The 17,566-nt window shown below is 46.9% G+C and overlaps 1 long non-coding RNA gene across 1 annotated transcript in view; it reads left to right on the forward strand.

The window, feature by feature from the left end:
• The first annotated feature begins 5,525 nt into the window (after window positions 1-5,525).
• LOC144992446 (uncharacterized) overlaps window positions 5,526-17,566 on the forward strand; it is a 30,146-nt gene continuing 18,105 nt past the window's right edge. The window contains exon 1 of the long non-coding RNA XR_013656413.1: window positions 5,526-5,918. This is a non-coding gene — a long non-coding RNA (uncharacterized LOC144992446). The remainder of the gene's footprint in view (window positions 5,919-17,566) is intronic.

Below are 17,566 nucleotides of genomic sequence, written 5' to 3' on the forward strand. Positions count from 1 at the left end.
CTCAGGACGGTCTGACTCTATGGAGGAAGCCAGAGCGGCCGGGGAAAACCCACATGTTCAGGAAAAAGGGAACGCTGCACACCGGGCCCCAGCCAGGAATGGAAGCAGGAGACATTTAGTATGGACCGACAGCTGTGCATTTGTTGTTTTCCATGCAGAGAGAGAAGCTTTGACGGTTCAGCAAAGACACAAATAGGCCTCCAGAACTCTATCGACTGATTCCACTCTAAAGCATCCTGACAGCGGTAGAGGCATCCAATCAGCAGAGAGCCGTTGGACGACGCATTTGGCCGGGTTGCTTTTGAAGGTTCCTCTAAACAGTGGTTCGGACATCCCCGTATTTTAGCCATTAGGTCATGTTATAAGAGCTATTCAAATGGATTTCTGCTCCGCCTCACGCTGCCAAAAAGACAGACTTGAGCTGGAGAGCCAGAAAGGTCTGTCATGAGGGAACGGGTCAGATGGATCCACTCAGCCCTCCACCGTCTCAATTCTTACTGTCCTGTCTGCAGAAGGCTCTTTGCCCAATCATTGTAGTTTTTTCTAAATCAGGTGCACAGTTGAAACAACATTTATAAAATGAGGATAATATCCATTGAATTAAATGTTAACACCTAGGTTTGTTGTAAATTTGGGGAAGAAATCCCGACCAACGCCCGGCTTTGCTTTCCTGCTGTGGTAAATTCTAAAAAAAGAAAACTTCATTCAGCTCAAAAAAAAAGACGTCTATCTGGGCAAAAGGGACTAAAATATTTTCCCAAACTGTTGGAGTTTTGAATTTAGATTAGAGTGGCTACAAACAAAATAAACCTACTGATAGAAATGAAGCGGGACAAGCCAAGTGTCTTTCTTTGTGCTATCTTAGATGACCCCCCCCCTTCCATTGACATGTTTTCCCTACCATGACAAAGGTGGATAAAGGTGGAAAGATTTCATGTAATCCATGGACACCAGTGAAGATCACAAATCATTGAAGAAAAAAGGTTCAGAGCACTGTCTAGTGGGTCTAGGTGACCCAACTCCCAATGTTAAAGGGCCTAGGATAGAACAAGGGTCACGTCTATCACTCAACTGTCCTTACGGGTGGAAACAGGCTGTCTGCATGCAGGTGACCCACAGGAAATATGAAAGTTGAAGATGCCTCAGTGAACCCACAGAGACAAAATGTTCATGCATGTTGTTTCTACGGTCATGCTGCTAGTGACATGTCGTTGTGAACACGTCTACAACACGTCTACAACACGTCAGGGGGAGGTAGGTGAGACGCAGGCGCCCTCCAATTCCTGCGCAACAAGCCCATTAGAGCTGTTCACGTAGTACGTGCACGCTCCTCACTGCAGCCTGACTGTTAGAAATGAGCCAATCAGAGTGTAGTTTGTGGGGACGTCCTCCAGACACCTACGGATCACGTGCACGCCCTGTGCATGCAGCATGTGTGCGGTCAGGAAGGAGCCAGAACTCACACCTCACTAACGACTAGAGCGTGGCGTGAGGACGCCGTACGACAGCATCACAATCCCCTAAAACAGGAAGCTTAAGGATGACGGATCACTAACATATGGAGGTGAGAAGCGTAAAATCCTGAACCGCTTTTATGATTTATGAATGCTTTGTTTTCCACCAGTTCTATGGATTTCTTTTACGGCTCTGACTCAGAGAAACTCAACAACAGGAGACCTTTTGGTTCAAAAGTTGGTCTCTTTTCAAGTAGAAAAGTGTCCAGACTTAATCATTTTTAGGAACATTTTCTCCGTAAAGCCTCGGAAAGACTAAATAAGTATGAGTGTAACCGTTCACTTTCTGCATTGTGCTGGTTAATTGTTTGGCGTGACACGGTGTTAACTCTGGGAGAGAAGCTTCCCTTTATTTCTGGTAACAGACAAACAGAAAGCAACACACTGCATCATCCTACCCATGATCCTATGCAAACAAAACAAACCAAAATGTAAGCTTTAACCCTCACTCCCCAAAATATCTCTCTTACAAAATCAATACAAGTTAGAAACAAATCTTGTTGTAATTATACAAATGAACATTTACACCAAAAAGGACAATAAACATTAGGATGGATTGGGATAACAGTTATTTTAGGATGATGGCCCCCACTTCTCTAACACGAGATCATACAGAAGGGGCGGGGAAAGTAGCCTATGGAATATGTAGGGGGGTCAAAAGAAGAAGGAAGGAGGAGCCCTGACTTGGAGTGTAATGCTGAGGTTTGTTAGAGATCTCTCAGGTGTGGTAACACTTGAACAGATTTTGTGCTATTATAAGATAAAATAAAGGCTGTCCCGGTTACACCGCAGTCATTTTCACGTAATTCATTCTGACCGATGATGCAAGTGGGGACCAATGAATCACAAGCTTTGATTTCTTTGCAGAACTGCTGTTTGGATTCTCATTTACAGAGTAAATCACACATTTCTGAAGAAGCCTGCCAAAGTCCAAACCCTTTTGGGTCACACGTTGGTAAACCCTGTTGGTCCTGTCGTTACATCTCTGGTTTGAGAAGCCCAGACCGAATTCAGGAGCGCTGACAGGACAAAGACGATCAGGATGTCTGGGAAAACAAAGTCGTCAGGAATCCTGTGTGTGGGTGTGTGTGTGGTGGGGGTACTGAAGTTGTGTCCTAAAATAGATGAAGGCTTGTTGTAAGGAGAGGGTCAGAGGAATGCATCTCCCCCCACATCAAGCTGTTTTCACAGGACGGACATGGGAAAGAGGCAAGAATTCAGTTCCTCTCGTCAGTCACGACGCTCCGTCGCTTTTTGTACTTTTATTATCCGTCAATCTATCAGCAGACATCTCCCACGAAGCCGAACGAGGGAAAGAAAACTGTTTAAAAACATGAGGGTCTTTATCATAAAGCAGGTTTTCATGAGTCCCTGAGTGGATGGAAACCGTGCAGCTCAGGGGATTTGTTGTTTGAGACATGTTTAGTTCAGGCAACATGAAACTACTGTTGGTCTTGATGAAAAAAAGCCAAAGGGACAGGAGCACAAATAAAAAGAAGCTAAAAATGAACAAACCGCTTCATTCTTCTGCGTGAACAGATAGAGACCATTTTAGTTCATGAATTAAGCAAATTTTTCCCTAAAATATCTTGACAATCAAAACGAGGAAAACGTCAGGACCAATGGACTGAACTGTTTGGACATCTTAAACTTTCAAATGTTCCCCTTTAGCTGGTCCCAACATAAATATATTCTCTATTACTGGCTATGGATTTTGTTTTAATTTCTATAATTTTAATTTCTTTAATTTCAGTTCTTGAAGGGAAACAAATTTCCACAAATCAATCAATCCTTTTCTCAGAGCAACACACTGTGGATTTGACACATTTCCTTTCGATTGGCTCCTAGCTCCTGCATTCATATTTATGCCAAGACGTAAAAGAAAAACTTTTCACATAAAATGAAGTGAGAGCAAAGGCCTCTGAGCAGCGTTCCTCCAGCTGAGAGGGAATCTGGATGAAGCTCATCTGCTGGACTTTAAACATGTAGTTGTAGGGTTATAAGCTAATTTTCTCTAAGAGTTCTGGTAAATCGCCTGTCCGTCCTGGGGGAGGATCCCTCCTTCCTGTGGACCCCCCTGAGGAGTTTTTCCTTAACGAGTAGGAGGGCAGGGATGCCCTGATTTAGTTAGTTCAGTTTAGTATTTTCCTATTGAATTCATGATTGTATGTTTACCTACAATTACCGGTACGAAGCCCATGGAGACGACTGTTGTGATTTAGGGCTGTACACATAAAATGGTATTGAATTGAATCTGCTGCAGGAAAAGCCGCTCAGGTAACTTCTACTGAACTCTGACACAAGTGCTTTTGTTTTTCATTGGTTGTTTTTATCCTACATTTGTCATGACTAGAACGCGGGGCGGACCCAGATGCTGAAACCCAGAGGCTGAGACAGGTAGGTGAGAGGTAAGTAAGATGTTAATTAGAGTTCTTGTTGGTTCCTGGCGAGGCTGTGGGTAACGTGGCTGCAGACTCTGGTACCGTTCGTGTGGAACTCCAAGAGCGAGGGACCAGACAGAGTTCGTGGCTCGAGTTCTTGGTGCGTGGCGTGGCTGGAGATCTAGATGAGCACAGAGACTGTGGCTCACATTCACAGGCGGCGTCAGCAAAGGAGAGCTGTGACTTCTGCTGCTCGATGTGGTAAAATTCAGGTGACACTCTTGGCATGAGGTGAAAACCTGAAGTGCAGAAAACAGACAAGGTTAGCTCAGGACGAGACCAGTAGCCAGCCGTAGTGAGCACCATTAGGGTTAACGGACTGGCGAAGAACGATGAAGCTGGGTCTCCTTAAGTAGCAGGTGTCTTGATGAGTAGAGTAGTCACAGCTGAGATGAATGAGCAGCAGAGCTGGAGGGGGAGGAGTCTGACAGGCCACCATGACAACATTTCTAAATTTGGTTTTAAAAACTCCTGAACAGAAAGATTTGGGTTTTCAATGATCAGAATGACTAAACAACATCCAACTCGACGCCAAGGACCGTTGCTTCTGTGTCATCCGGTCCTTTCTGACAATGGACACAGTTTCCCGCTTACAGTCACTAATGAAAGAAAAAAAGATGACATCTTAAACTCAGATGTTTTTCTTTAAAAAAGTTAAATTCTGGAGTCACGCTGGACTCTGAGCTGAGACAGGACAAACCAATGAATTCTTTTGTAAAGTGGAGTTTCTTCCACTTGAGGCAGCTGTCAAAGGTCAGACCTATCCTGTCTTTCAGCAGTTGGAAACAGTGACCCCCGCCTTTATTCCCACCAGGCTGGACCACTGTAATGTCCTACACGTTGGGGGTCATCGCCTCGGCCATCGCTGGACTCCGCTGTAAAATGTGGCTGCCCGTTTCTTAACTAGAAAAACAAATATGATCACATCTTCCCTGTTTTAGCTTCACTGCACCTGTTCCCTGTTCGTTTCAGAATTCATTTAAAGGTTTTACTTGTCTTTAAATTGTTTTTTTTCTACCTCATTTTAATTGATTCTCTTTTATGAGATGCTTCTGATGTGTTTTCCGATGAGACCGGAACTACTTTTTTAGGAGAACATGATCCCTTTTTACTGGACCCCCTGCAGCCAATCAGAGTCCAGCATTCACCCAGACCGTGGGATAACAGAAGCTAGTTGGTCTTTAATTGTTTCTAATTTTAGCCACAATTTAGAGATTTATTTTACTTTTCCCAGATCAAAAAAGTGATTTTGCTGAAAAAAGAACTTTTTATTTATTACAGTTGTACCTCCTAAAAAATCAAAACGTCTGTTCAATTTTAAATAAAAAAAACAGTTGAATTCTGTTCATTTAGGTATTGTAATGGGCATTTTAGGCAGAAAACAGCAACAAAGTGTTTCTTGGAAAAGTTTTGTAGCCTCTGAAAGGCTGATAAACATTGGCTAAACATGTTTAAATGTTTGAGTCATTTACACAATGACTGGACAAAAACCAAAAGAAGCACAAGCTGCACATGCCCAAGGAGCACAGACTGGACTCCGTATCCATGGTTACCCAGTGCGCACCTCTGTCAAACGAGATGTTTTCGGACTCCGAAGGCCGGCCTTACCCTGAAGTGCTGCAGGCGCGTCCTCGGACCGTTTCACAGCGAGCTGCCAACTCAAACAGTCCGACTGCATACTTTGCAGCTCATGGTACACTGAGCACGCTCCACCAAGCATAGAGAGAGGAAAGAGAAAGGAAGGAGGTGCAAACGTCGGTTTCCCAGATAAAACACACAGGAGACACCAGGCTCGGAAAGGCTTTTCTCACGCACTCTAGAAATCAGGAAACCTCAACAGAAACCCAAGAAGAGTCATTTTATCTTTGCAGCCGACACTTGTTTCTTTACTATTAAAAATCTCATTCAGATTGGACGTCCTGTAAGACTCCTGCTGTTTCACATTAGTGAAGGAAAAATTCAGGTAAATCGTTTTGCTACTTATGTGTTTAGAAACATGTAATTTCTAATGGGGTTTTCCGGGTGATGCTGTAGTATCGCGAGACCCAGCGAGACGAGTGTGGTGAGTCGACTTGGCGGCGCGTAAGCATTTGAACAAACATTTTCGATCTTGTTTCATTTTTCCGCCATATTAAAATATTTCCTGCTAACTAACACAACCTGTTAAGAGTATTAAGCTTCTGTCAGCCTGGAGGACCTGGAGAATTTCATTGACGAGTGTTTTAATACCTGCAACATGGTGAAGCCCAGAACCGCCACCACCACCCCCTCCGCCAAGCGTGAACGGCCTGAGGACTCTCCCGGGGCTGTGTCCTCTCCGGGCAGCGGAATGAGCGATATCCTGGATTCGATTGACAAAAAGCTCTCCAGCTTTGATGGCCGCCTCAATTTGCTGGAGATCCTCCATAGAGAATTTCAAGGTCTGCGGGAGTCTCTGGAATTCAGCCAGCAGCAGGTGCGGGAGCTCGCAGCGGAGAACCAGGCCCTCAGAGAGACCGTGAAGACCCTGAGCAATGACACCGCCCGTCTCTCCGAGGAGAACCGATCCATCAAGGAAACCCTCCTGGATCTTCAGTCGAGGAGCATGAGGGACAATCTAGTGGTCGCGGGGGTTCCAGAGGAGGTAGGAGAAGACCCCGAGGCCACCGTCAGATCCTTTTTACAGGTCCACCTGAAGCTCCCCAAGGAGGAGGTGCAGAAGATCTCCTTCCACAGGGTTCACCGCCTCGGAGGAAGAAGGTCCGACCACCAGCGCCCGCGTCCTATTGTGGCTAAATTCGAACATTTCAAACAGAAGGAGTTGGTGAAGGGCCGCGGACGGGAACTGAGAGGCACGCATTACAGCGTTAATGACCAGTTCCCGGCAGAAATCCTCCGCAGAAGGAAGATCCTGTTCCCGCTGAGGAGGAAGCATCTTGCTGCTGGTTCGAGAGCGATTGTGGCCGTTGACAAACTTTACGTGGACGGACGGCTGTTCCGGGACCCGGAGATCACCCCCTGGCTGTGCTGAAGGCTTTCAGATCCGCGCTGAGAACATCTGCGCTGCCCAGAAGAAACCCGCTAAACTTACTTCAATGAATGGAAAACAGGATCATCAATAATCCACACCTCGATCTCAGGAAAACAGTCTTTTTTTTTCTTCGTCACCTCAGTCCCACTGATGTTTCTATTGTTGTTTTGTTGTTGTTTTCGTTTTCCCTTCTATCTCTTTTTTTCTTTCCTTTACTCCCCCCCCCCCTCTCCCCCCTCATTATATGTAAATCACCTGGAAGCAACTCATCCTCGGTAAGTATTTATTTATGCACGGAACGGGCGCGCGCACACACAAGCGCACACAGGGGCGTGCACATGCGATCCCGCACACACACGCCGACATACTGCAATCACCTCACACAGGCTCTCATAGGACGCACGCGACACGCAGCTCACATAGCCAGAAAACGTTCACGCGCACAGCGCTTCTCAATGCGGGCACGCGCACACGGACTGGTACACAAGCACTACTTAGCTTTACACCTTTTCAGTCAGAGCAGTTATGAACAGTCTTAACATCGTTAGCTGGAATGTGCATGGACTTGGCTCTGAGCCAAAGAGACTGAAAGTGTTAAATCACCTGGATGGTCTAAAAGCAGATATAGCTCTACTGCAGGAGACCCATTTATCAAATTCTTTGGATCACCTTATGTGCTGCTTACAAATTCCAGTTATATACTCTGCCAGTTACAACTCCAAACAACGAGGAGTTGCTGTTTTAATTAATAAAAATCTTAATTTTACTCATAAGGATACAGTTACTGACCCAGAAGGCAGATTTGTAATCATTAATATATCCATTCAGAATAAGGACTTTTGTATAGTGAGTATTTATGGTCCTAATGTTGACGACTCTTCCTTCTTTCACAGATTCTTCACCTCACTCTCAGTTCACTCTGACTCCACAATCATTATAGGAGGAGACTTCAACCTTGTTTTGGACCCTGAACTTGACAGACTCAGCACAGCAGCAAATCAGCGTACATGGCAGTCTGCAAGTATTCTAAAGCAGTACATGAGTGATCTGGGTCTCTGCGACGCGTGGCGCTCATGTCACCCAAACACTAAGGGGTTCACCTTTTTCTCTCCAGTTCACTATTCACACTCCCGTTTAGACTATTTATTAATCAGTAACTCTCTTTTAAAAAATATTCAAAGCTCCAATATCCATCCAATTATTATCAGTGATCATGCACCAGTCTCTGTAAACATTTCTAGGGAAAAATCCACACCCTCTGGTACAACCTGGAGGTTTAATACGTCTCTGTTAAAGGACCAGGAATTTCTTGAATTCTTTAAAAAAGAGTGGGCAACCTTCTTAGACTTCAACAATACTCCAGACATCCCACCGTGCGTTCTTTGGGAAACAGCAAAGGCAGTCATGAGAGGGAAAATCATTTCTTATTCAACGCACAAAAAACGCAAAGAGAAAGCAGATTTATTAGAATTAGAAAATAAAATCAAAACCCTGGAGACTGCTTATGCTGCTTCTGCACAGGAACACATTCTGAGAGATCTGAAAAATTTAAAGCTGCAGTTAAATGACATCATTAATAAACAAACACAATTTCAAATACAAAGGCTACGACTTGAAAGATTTGAAAACTCTAATAAATCTGGCAAATTTCTGGCTAATCAGCTTAAAATTAACAGAGAAAAATCATCAATCACCTCTATTATGGACCAAACAGGAAATGTCACCCATGACCCGGTCAAAATTAATAACGCATTTGAAAACTTTTATAAAAACCTGTACACACCGCAGATCAATCCGTCAGAGCAAAGTATTGACTCATTTCTTAATAATGTAAACCTACCCAGGCTAAATGAGGATCAAATCACAAACTTAGATTCTCCGCTCTCGCTGTCTGAACTTCATGAAGCTCTGTTACTTATGCCCAATGGTAAAGCACCAGGGCCTGACGGCTTTCCTGCTGAGTTTTATAAAGAATTCTGGGAACAACTGGCACCAACATTTTATAAAACTGTCACATCTATTAATGAGAGCCAATCAATGCCACCTAACATGAACTCAGCCAACATAATTCTTCTTCTAAAACCAGACAAAGATCCCACTAGTCCTTCAAGCTATCGCCCTATTTCTCTAATCAATGCAGATGTAAAAATTATCTGCAAAGCACTAGCACAGAGAATAGAAAAAATCACTCCTCACATAATTCACTTCGACCAGACTGGATTCATCAAAGGCAGACACTCGGATGATAATGTCCGTAGACTAGTTAATATAATAGACTTTGCCACCATTAAAAACCAGGAAATGACGGTACTATCGCTGGATGCTGAAAAAGCCTTTGACAGAGTTAATTGGAAGTTCCTTATTGCTGCCCTCCAGAAGTTTGGTTTTGGAGAAGCATTCATCAATTGGATCAAAATATTATATCACAAGCCCAATGCATCAGTTAGAACTAATAAACAGACCTCAAACAGGTTTTTTCTTGGAAGAGGAACCAGACAGGGCTGCCCACTCTCTCCTTCTCTTTTTGCTATATTCATTGAGCCTTTAGCTGCAGCAATAAGACAGAATGAGAGCATTATAGGAATAAAAACCAAACACAGCCATCATAAAATTAGTCTTTATGCGGATGACATATTACTGTTTTTAAGGAATTTACATTCTGTAAATGAAACAGCAATGATCATAAATGAATTCTCCTCCATATCAGACTATTCCATTAATTGGAATAAGTCTGTTTTATTACCACTCAACAGGAATATGGAACAAAGACTCACAATTCCAGTTAAAACAGGAAATATCAAATATCTGGGTATCTACTTTTCCCCCAAACTATCAGAACTGGTGCAGCTAAACCACACCCCATTACTGAAAAGCATACAGGACGATCTAACACGCTGGACCAACCTGCCTTTGTCCCTTATGGGCAAGGTAGCCACGGTTAAAATGAAAATCTTACCCAAGGTTAATTATCTCTTCTCAATGATTCCCACACAACCGCCATTAAAATGGTTCAAAACATTAGACTCATCCATATCAAGCTTTCTATGGAACAACAAACCTGCAAGAATTAGTCTAAAAACTTTAAAATCTGCAAAAAGCTGTGGAGGATTAGAATTACCTAACTTCCACAAATACTTTCTTGCAAATAGATTACAATACATCTTAAAATGGTTAAAAAATAATCCAGAAACCAACTCATGGTTAGACTTGGAACAGGCGTTATGTGGAAAGATCAACCTGTCACAGCTACCATTTATTAGCCAAACAGTTAAAAAACAGGATTGTTTCAAAAGCATTAATATAAATGCCACCTTAACAGCCTGGTGGGAATTTCTCAAAATATCAAAATCATCAATTCAACCGTGCAAAATGACACCCATCTGGAACAACCCGGACATCCTTATTAACAAAAAAATGATTCACTTCCCAGCTTGGCAAGCAGGGGGCATAAAACAACTAGAGCACGTAATTATTGATAGAAGATTCATAACCCCCCAGGAACTTCAAGACAAACATGGAATAAATAACTTCTTGGAATATCAGCAACTTAAATCAAGTATTACTAAAAAGTATAAAATTAAAGACGACGATTTAAAGCTACCAGATGTAGTTACCACTCTGATTAATTTTTCAATGAATAGAACTCTCTCCAAAATATACAAACTTTTATGTAATTTAGATAACAATATTGCCCTTCCAACAAAAAAATGGGATGCAGATTTGAGCATCAGCACAGATGAAAGCTTCTGGTCAGAACTTTGTCTAAACACCTTTAAACTGACAAAAAGTCCAAATCTGCAGCTAATCCATCTCAAAACTCTTCACAGAATTTACTACACTGGACAGAGGATGTTCAAGATGGGTCTCAGTAACTCAGACATTTGCGAGCACTGTGATAATAATCTACCCGACAGCTACATGCACGCACTGTGGTTCTGCACTCCTGTCCAGGCTCTCTGGCAGCAGGTATGTGCCGATTTATCAGTCTGGCTTAAGGTTTCAATCACTGCCTCACCGTCACTTTGTGTGCTTGGTGACATGAGTGCCATCGATATAGAAGAAGGATTAGCATCTATCATTTTCATAACTCTTTGTATTGCCAAAAAAACTATTTTAATAAATTGGAAAAACAAGAAAAATATAAACATAAGTCAACACAGAAATCTGCTGTTTGATCATATCAGCTTGGAAAAAATGTCAGCCCAAAGCTCAAGTAACTTTGAAAGAATTCAGTCTCTCTGGTCTCCTGTGGTTGACTCCATGACTTAGGGGGTGGGGGGCTTGGTCGTCGCTGCTCCTTGCCCTTCTGCCGTGGTTTGGGGTGGGGGTCGGGGCTTCCGGTGCCTGGCGGGGGCGGTGGGGGGCTCCGTTGGTCGGGGGGTCGGGTCCGGTGCCTGGGTGGGGCGGGCTGGGGCGCTGCGTGGTCCTCTGGGCTTGGGTGTGGGGGTGCGTGGTGGGGGGGTGGGGTGGTGGTCTGGCTTGGCTTGGGGGGGTGGTCCCTTTGCCTGTGCTGGGGGGGGTTGGCGGGGGGCCCTGCTCGGGTGGGGGGGGGCCCAGCGGCGCCGGATGGGCTGCCCATCTGCACCTGGGGCTGGGATCGGCCCTTCCCTGGCTCTGGGACGGGACGGGACAACCCTCTCGGGGCCCCCGGTCGCTCTGGGTGTCACCCGCTTCGGCTGCGGGGTCTGGGGTGGGGTGGGGTGGGGGGCTTGTCGGCCCTGTCCTGTGGGGGGGCGTTCTGGGGGGGAGGGGGGGCCCATTATTTTTTTTTTTTTTTTATTTTTTTATTTTTTTTTTTTAACTTGTCCTGTCCAACAGCTAGGCAAACAGATGAGAGCTGAGGGCCTCTTGTGTTGGACATATTTTATTCTAACAAGAGGGGTTATTCATCTTCAGACAAACCAAAGGTATGTCTGAATAAACCCCTTTTGTAATTGAGGCCAAACTTTATTAATTTCAATCATGTTTGAAAATCTTTGGTGTTGGACCGGACGGAAAAGGAAAGAGGGGAACAAGAGAGAGGGACGTTAGAGAGAGGGGGGGGTAGGAGGGTGATAATAGGAGGGGAAGGGGGGTAAGACCATGAAGCAGCATAGAGCAGGCAGGTTTACTGGTTGTTTATCGTTACGGTACGGTTCAAATGTAGTACAAAAAGGGCGGGGCCTGTTCACACACACTCAAATATTATCAACACACCTGCTAGCCGCAGAAATGTCCACATGTCAACATGCACACAAAACAGATAGTGTTCACACGCATACTTATGCCTTTAAACCAACTAGTGTGAAATCTTTCATTCATTCAATCATGCAAACTATTAGTGCAAAGGTGAGCTAACACCTGTGCTCAGGTGAGTGTTTATGTTCTTCTAAAATGGATGGTGGAATGTGAAAAGAAGGAGGAGGAGCGCCCAGCCACCCCCACACCCATACCCCCGCCGCAGCAGCAGCGGCAGCCGGAATTCCCCCAGCGCCACACGGGAACAGGCAGGGAACAACCGCCCCCCGGGCGACCAAGACCGCCACCCAGGCCAGGGCCAGCAGGACCGCCGCGAGGCCCCCAGAGCCAGAGAGCAGGGAGGCGCAGAGGGAAAGAGAGCGCCGCCCCAGCCCAGCCAGGAAAGCAGCCCCCCGCCGCGCCGGAAGAGCCCAACGCAGGGCCCCACCGGAGAGGGACGCCCACAGCCCCAGACGAGCACCCCACCACCACCCAGGAGTTCCGGGCATCCCCCCGCCCCGACCCCAGGTACGAGCCGGGACCCCCCAAGGGAGACCCGCTCCGCACTCCAGGCAGCCACCCACCCGGCCCACGGTTGGTCCAGGTAGGAGCAAGGCAGGGGCCCGCCGCCCCCGCCCAGGAGGGGGGAACCCCGGGGAAAAAAGGGCGGCCCATAAGGGATGTTATAAATATGGCCCGACCAGGCTCGGCCATGTTGGAAGTTTGGCGGGGCCCAGCGCCCAGGGGCAAGGACCAGGACCCACCCCCCAGGGACACGAACACCCCCGGCTCAGGTGTAATATGAACCCCCCCACCGTGCGGAGAGAGCACCGCCGGGCCCAGGGAGCCGGCACCCAAGGGACACGGCCGCCATCGCCAAGGGGCCCGCACCCCCCACCAGGGACGGGGTAGGGGACAGATGGACCCAGGTCCCACCTTCCTTGTAAAATGTGTGTGCGTGTATGGGTGTTTGAGAGGGTGTTTGTGTGCATGTGTGTGTGTTTATGTTTGAATGTATATATTGAAGGGGGAGGGGTGTGTGTACTAAGGGGGGTGCAGTTAAAATTGGCGAGTAGGGCACTAAGGGGACATCTCCTGATTATTAGTACGGGTCGGGGGGGCTAGCGGGTCGGGGTCTCCGCTGAGGCAATCAGTGGTTGCCTCGGCCGGTTGGCCTCCTCGGTCCCGTCGAGGCCTGACCAGAGCTCTTCTAGGGCCGGCGTCTGGGGGTGGGGGCCTGGGCTTGCTCCGGGGGGGGGCGACGCTTTCTGGCTCCTCTCTCTCTGTGTGGGGTGGGTGGTGCCGGGCCTGGGGTGTCGGCGCCTCCGGGGGTGGGCCCCTGGGCTGGGTGGCCCTGGCCCCTTTGCTGGGGGTGGGCTGGGGGACGGCTGTTTGACCACCGGGGGACAGTCTACCAGCTGTCCCCAACTTACCCCCTTCTTTATATAACCTCATATTAGGGTGAGGGGGTGGGGGGTCTAGCCTGCGATGCGCCTTGGGGGGGGGCTACTTGGGAGTGGCCCCCCTCCTATGGTTGCCGTATGGAGTGGGCCCCCCCTCTTTCGGTTTTATTTGCACCTTAGACATGTAGGGTCCTTGGTAGGGGGGGTGCTTGGACATCACTGCAAGCAAGCAGCTGATGTCCTCCTGGCACCCTACCCGCCAATTTTAACCGCACCTTAGACATTTAGGGCCCCTTGGTGTGGAGGGTGAGGGGACATCACTGTGAGTAATTAGGAGATGTCCCCTTAGTGCCCTACTCGCCAATTTTAACTGCACCCCCCTTAGTACACACACCCCTCCCCCTTCAATATATACATTCAAACATAAACACACACACATGCACACAAACACCCTCTCAAACACCCATACACGCACACACATTTTACAAGGAAGGTGGGACCTGGGTCCATCTGTCCCCTACCCCTTCCCTGGTGGGGGGTGGGGGGTGCGGGCCCCTTGGCGATGGCGGCCGTGTCCCTTGGGTGCCGGCTCCCTGGGCCCGGCGGTGCTCTCTCCGCACGGTGGGGGGGTTCATATTACACCTGAGCCGGGGGTGTTCGTGTCCCTGGGGGGTGGGTCCTGGTCCTTGCCCCTGGGCGCTGGGCCCCGCCAAACTTCCAACATGGCCGAGCCTGGTCGGGCCATATTTATAACATCCCTTGTGGGCCGCCCTTTTTTCCCCGGGGTTCCCCCCTCCTGGGCGGGGGCGGCGGGCCCCTGCCTTGCTCCTACCTGGACCAACCGTGGGCCGGGTGGGTGGCTGCCTGGAGTGCGGAGCGGGTCTCCCTTGGGGGGTCCTGGCTCGTACCTGGGGTCGGGGCGGGGGGATGCCCGGAACTCCTGGGTGGTGGTGGGGTGCTCGTCTGGGGCTGTGGGCGTCCCTCTCCGGTGGGGCCCTGCGTTGGGCTCTTCCGGCGCGGCGGGGGGCTGCTTTCCTGGCTGGGCTGGGGCGGCGCTCTCTTTCCCTCTGCGCCTCCCTGCTCTCTGGCTCTGGGGGCCTTGCGGCGGTCCGGCTGGCCCTGGCCTGGGTGGCGGTCTTGGTCGCCCGGGGGGCGGTTGTTCCCTGCCTGTTCCCGTGTGGCGTTGGGGGAATTCCGGCTGCCGCTGCTGCTGCGGCGGGGGTATGGGTGTGGGGGTGGCTGGGCGCTCCTCCTCCTTCTTTTCACATTCCACCATCCATTTTAGAAGAACATAAACACTCACTTGTGCACAGGTTTTAGCTCACCTTTGCACTTATAGTTTGCATGATTGAATGAATGAAAGATTTCACACTAGTTGGTTTAAAGGCATAGGTATGCGTTCGTGAACACTATCTGTTTTGTGTGCATGTTGACATGTGGACATTTTTGCGGCTAGCAGGTGTGTTGATAATATTTGAGTGTGTGTGAACAGGCCCCGCCCTTTTTGTACTACATTTGAACCGTACCGTAACGATAAACAACCAGTAAACCTGTCTGCTCTATGCTGCTTCATGGTCTTACCCCCCTTCCCCTCCTATTATCACCCTCCTACCCCCCCCTCTCTCTAACGTCCCTCTCTCTTCTTCCCCTCTTTCCTTTTCCGTCCGGTCCAACACCAAAGATTTTCAAACATGATTGAAATTAATAAATTTTGGCCTCAATTACAAAAGGGGTTTATTCAGACATACCTTTGGTTTGTCTGAAGATGAATAACCCCTCTTGTTAAAATAAAATATGTCCAACACAAGAGGCCCTCAGCTCTCATCTGTTTGCCTAGCTGTTGGACAGGACAAGTTAAAAAAAAAAAAAAAAAAAAAAAAAAAAAAAAGAAACATGTAATTTTGAATTATGACAACTCATTCAAGTCCAGTTGCATAAAGGGAATGTTAAACATCCAGGTCTCAGCTGATGGTTGATTTGTTTCAGTATATTATTAAAAAATCCTTCTTCCACTCCCAGATGTAAAAAAATGATTACTGACACTGTTAGTGCAGTATTATAACAGAATACAGATCTGCCTGTCAGCCAGGCAGAAAAAAGCAGTTGGTCCATGGGAAACAGCTTTTTCTGTGTCAAACCGTGATCAAAGTTCTTTGTGATACTTGAGTGTTTTTTGTAGAGCTCGATGTGGATAAAGCCAAATAAAAGTAGAGAAGTGTGTGTTTGTCGAATTAGCTACAGTAAACATTATAGAACTTATTTTAATGTTAATGCCAGTTTTTCTGGGAGTTTGTTGAACAGTTAGCTCCTATTGAAGTTGGTTAAAACCTACAAAGAAAACAGAAAGAATAAAAAAAATGGGCCCTATAGGAATACGTTTAATCAGAGTACAAAGAAAATGATGTTTGCAGACGATACTGTGATTTGTAGTGAGAGCAGAGAACAGATGGAGGAGAAGTTAGACAGGTGTGAATGAGAGGAACCCAAGAGGAAGAGTGAGGTTACAGGAAGAAGAGATGAAGTAGGAGGAGGAGGATCTGAAGGATCTACGGTCAACAGTCCAGAGGAATGGAGAGAGTGGAAAAGAAGGGAAGAAGCGATGCAGGCTGGTTGGAATGAGTGGAGAAAAGTGTCAGAAAAGAGTTTCGGCTGAAATGAAATGAAAGGTGTAGAAAAGTGTGGAGAGAGCAGCCATGTGGTCTCCTAGAGACACTGAGGAAGACAGGAAGCAGAGATGAAGATGCTGAGGTTCAGGGTGGATCAGGAATGAGGACATCAGAGGGACAGAACATGGTAGAGGTTCTGGAGATAAAGTCAGACTGAGATGGTTGGGACTGAAGGATGCTGAGTCTAGAGCTGCCAGACGTCTAGAGGAGGTTTCTGGATGCAGAGAAGGAAGACATCCAAAAGGAAAAGAAGAAGATATTTTATGGTAGTGTTAGATCAAATATTACTTCATTTCATATGCTGATGACATTTTTTTAACAGACATGAACACAAATAGGATACATTTAAGAATAAAGGGTTGCTTTTAACGCATGAATTGCTGAGGTGTTTATGGAAAACTAAAACAAGTTATAATACTGGGCTAGTCTCCCCCCCCCCCCCCCCCCTACATAATTTGTGCACGTTAAACAGATTTATTAGTGGTTGATCTGGTCATAAATTCAAAACCTCTGCTGTAGGTGTTTAGTTAAAAAGAACCACTCCCTCCTTAAAAAGTCCAGAAACAGCCTAAATGATGAGCCGTTCCGCTCAGACTATTTATTTGAAGAGACTGAGGTCAAACATGAGGCTGAATGACCTAAATTCCATCCCAACACTAAACGATTCAGCATCACCACGTTGTCATTCCTGTGTGCCTCGATTCCAAGACTTCACATAGGAGGAGAAGATGATGAAACATGACCCCCCCCCCGTTACCCCCACCATCACCACCTGCCCCCCACTCACTGAGTGGCTGCCTCAGGACCCCACCCTCCCCTTCCCCTCTGCCACCCTATCAGAGCCACACATGGCAAATTCTTAAAAAACCTTTTCTGTTGGTTTTATCTCCATAGCAACCCTCATGTTTTGGTTGTGTCGGCGTCGATGAAATCTTAGAAGAATTGGCAAAAGTACATTTTTGTGATGTTCATATCGTATGTTTTACTGTTTCACTCAGCTTTTTCACTCAGACTATAGTCCGGCAAAAAACACGAGCATCAGGGGAACGCCGCTTTGCAAGCTCGCCACGACAACGTAGTTCAAAATCTACAACTTTTAGTTCTAACATTTTCCCCGCGGTAGCTTTCTGATGATGCTTAAGAAGTTAGGAGGCAATAGATTACATCTGTGACCGGTACTAAAGGTGATTTTTTAAACCTATGTCAAAGGTTACTGAAACCTCCGTTATAGATTCAGCGCAGCGGGATGTGTGAGGAATTTTGACAAACAAAAGTTTTCTGTTTCCATATGGTGGCAAAATGCAAAAATCACCAA

This window comes from Oryzias latipes, chromosome 1 (genome assembly GCF_053564925.1).
Source record: "Oryzias latipes strain Hd-rR chromosome 1, Olatipes_Hd-rR_3.1".
Classification (NCBI taxonomy): domain Eukaryota; kingdom Metazoa; phylum Chordata; class Actinopteri; order Beloniformes; family Adrianichthyidae; genus Oryzias; species Oryzias latipes.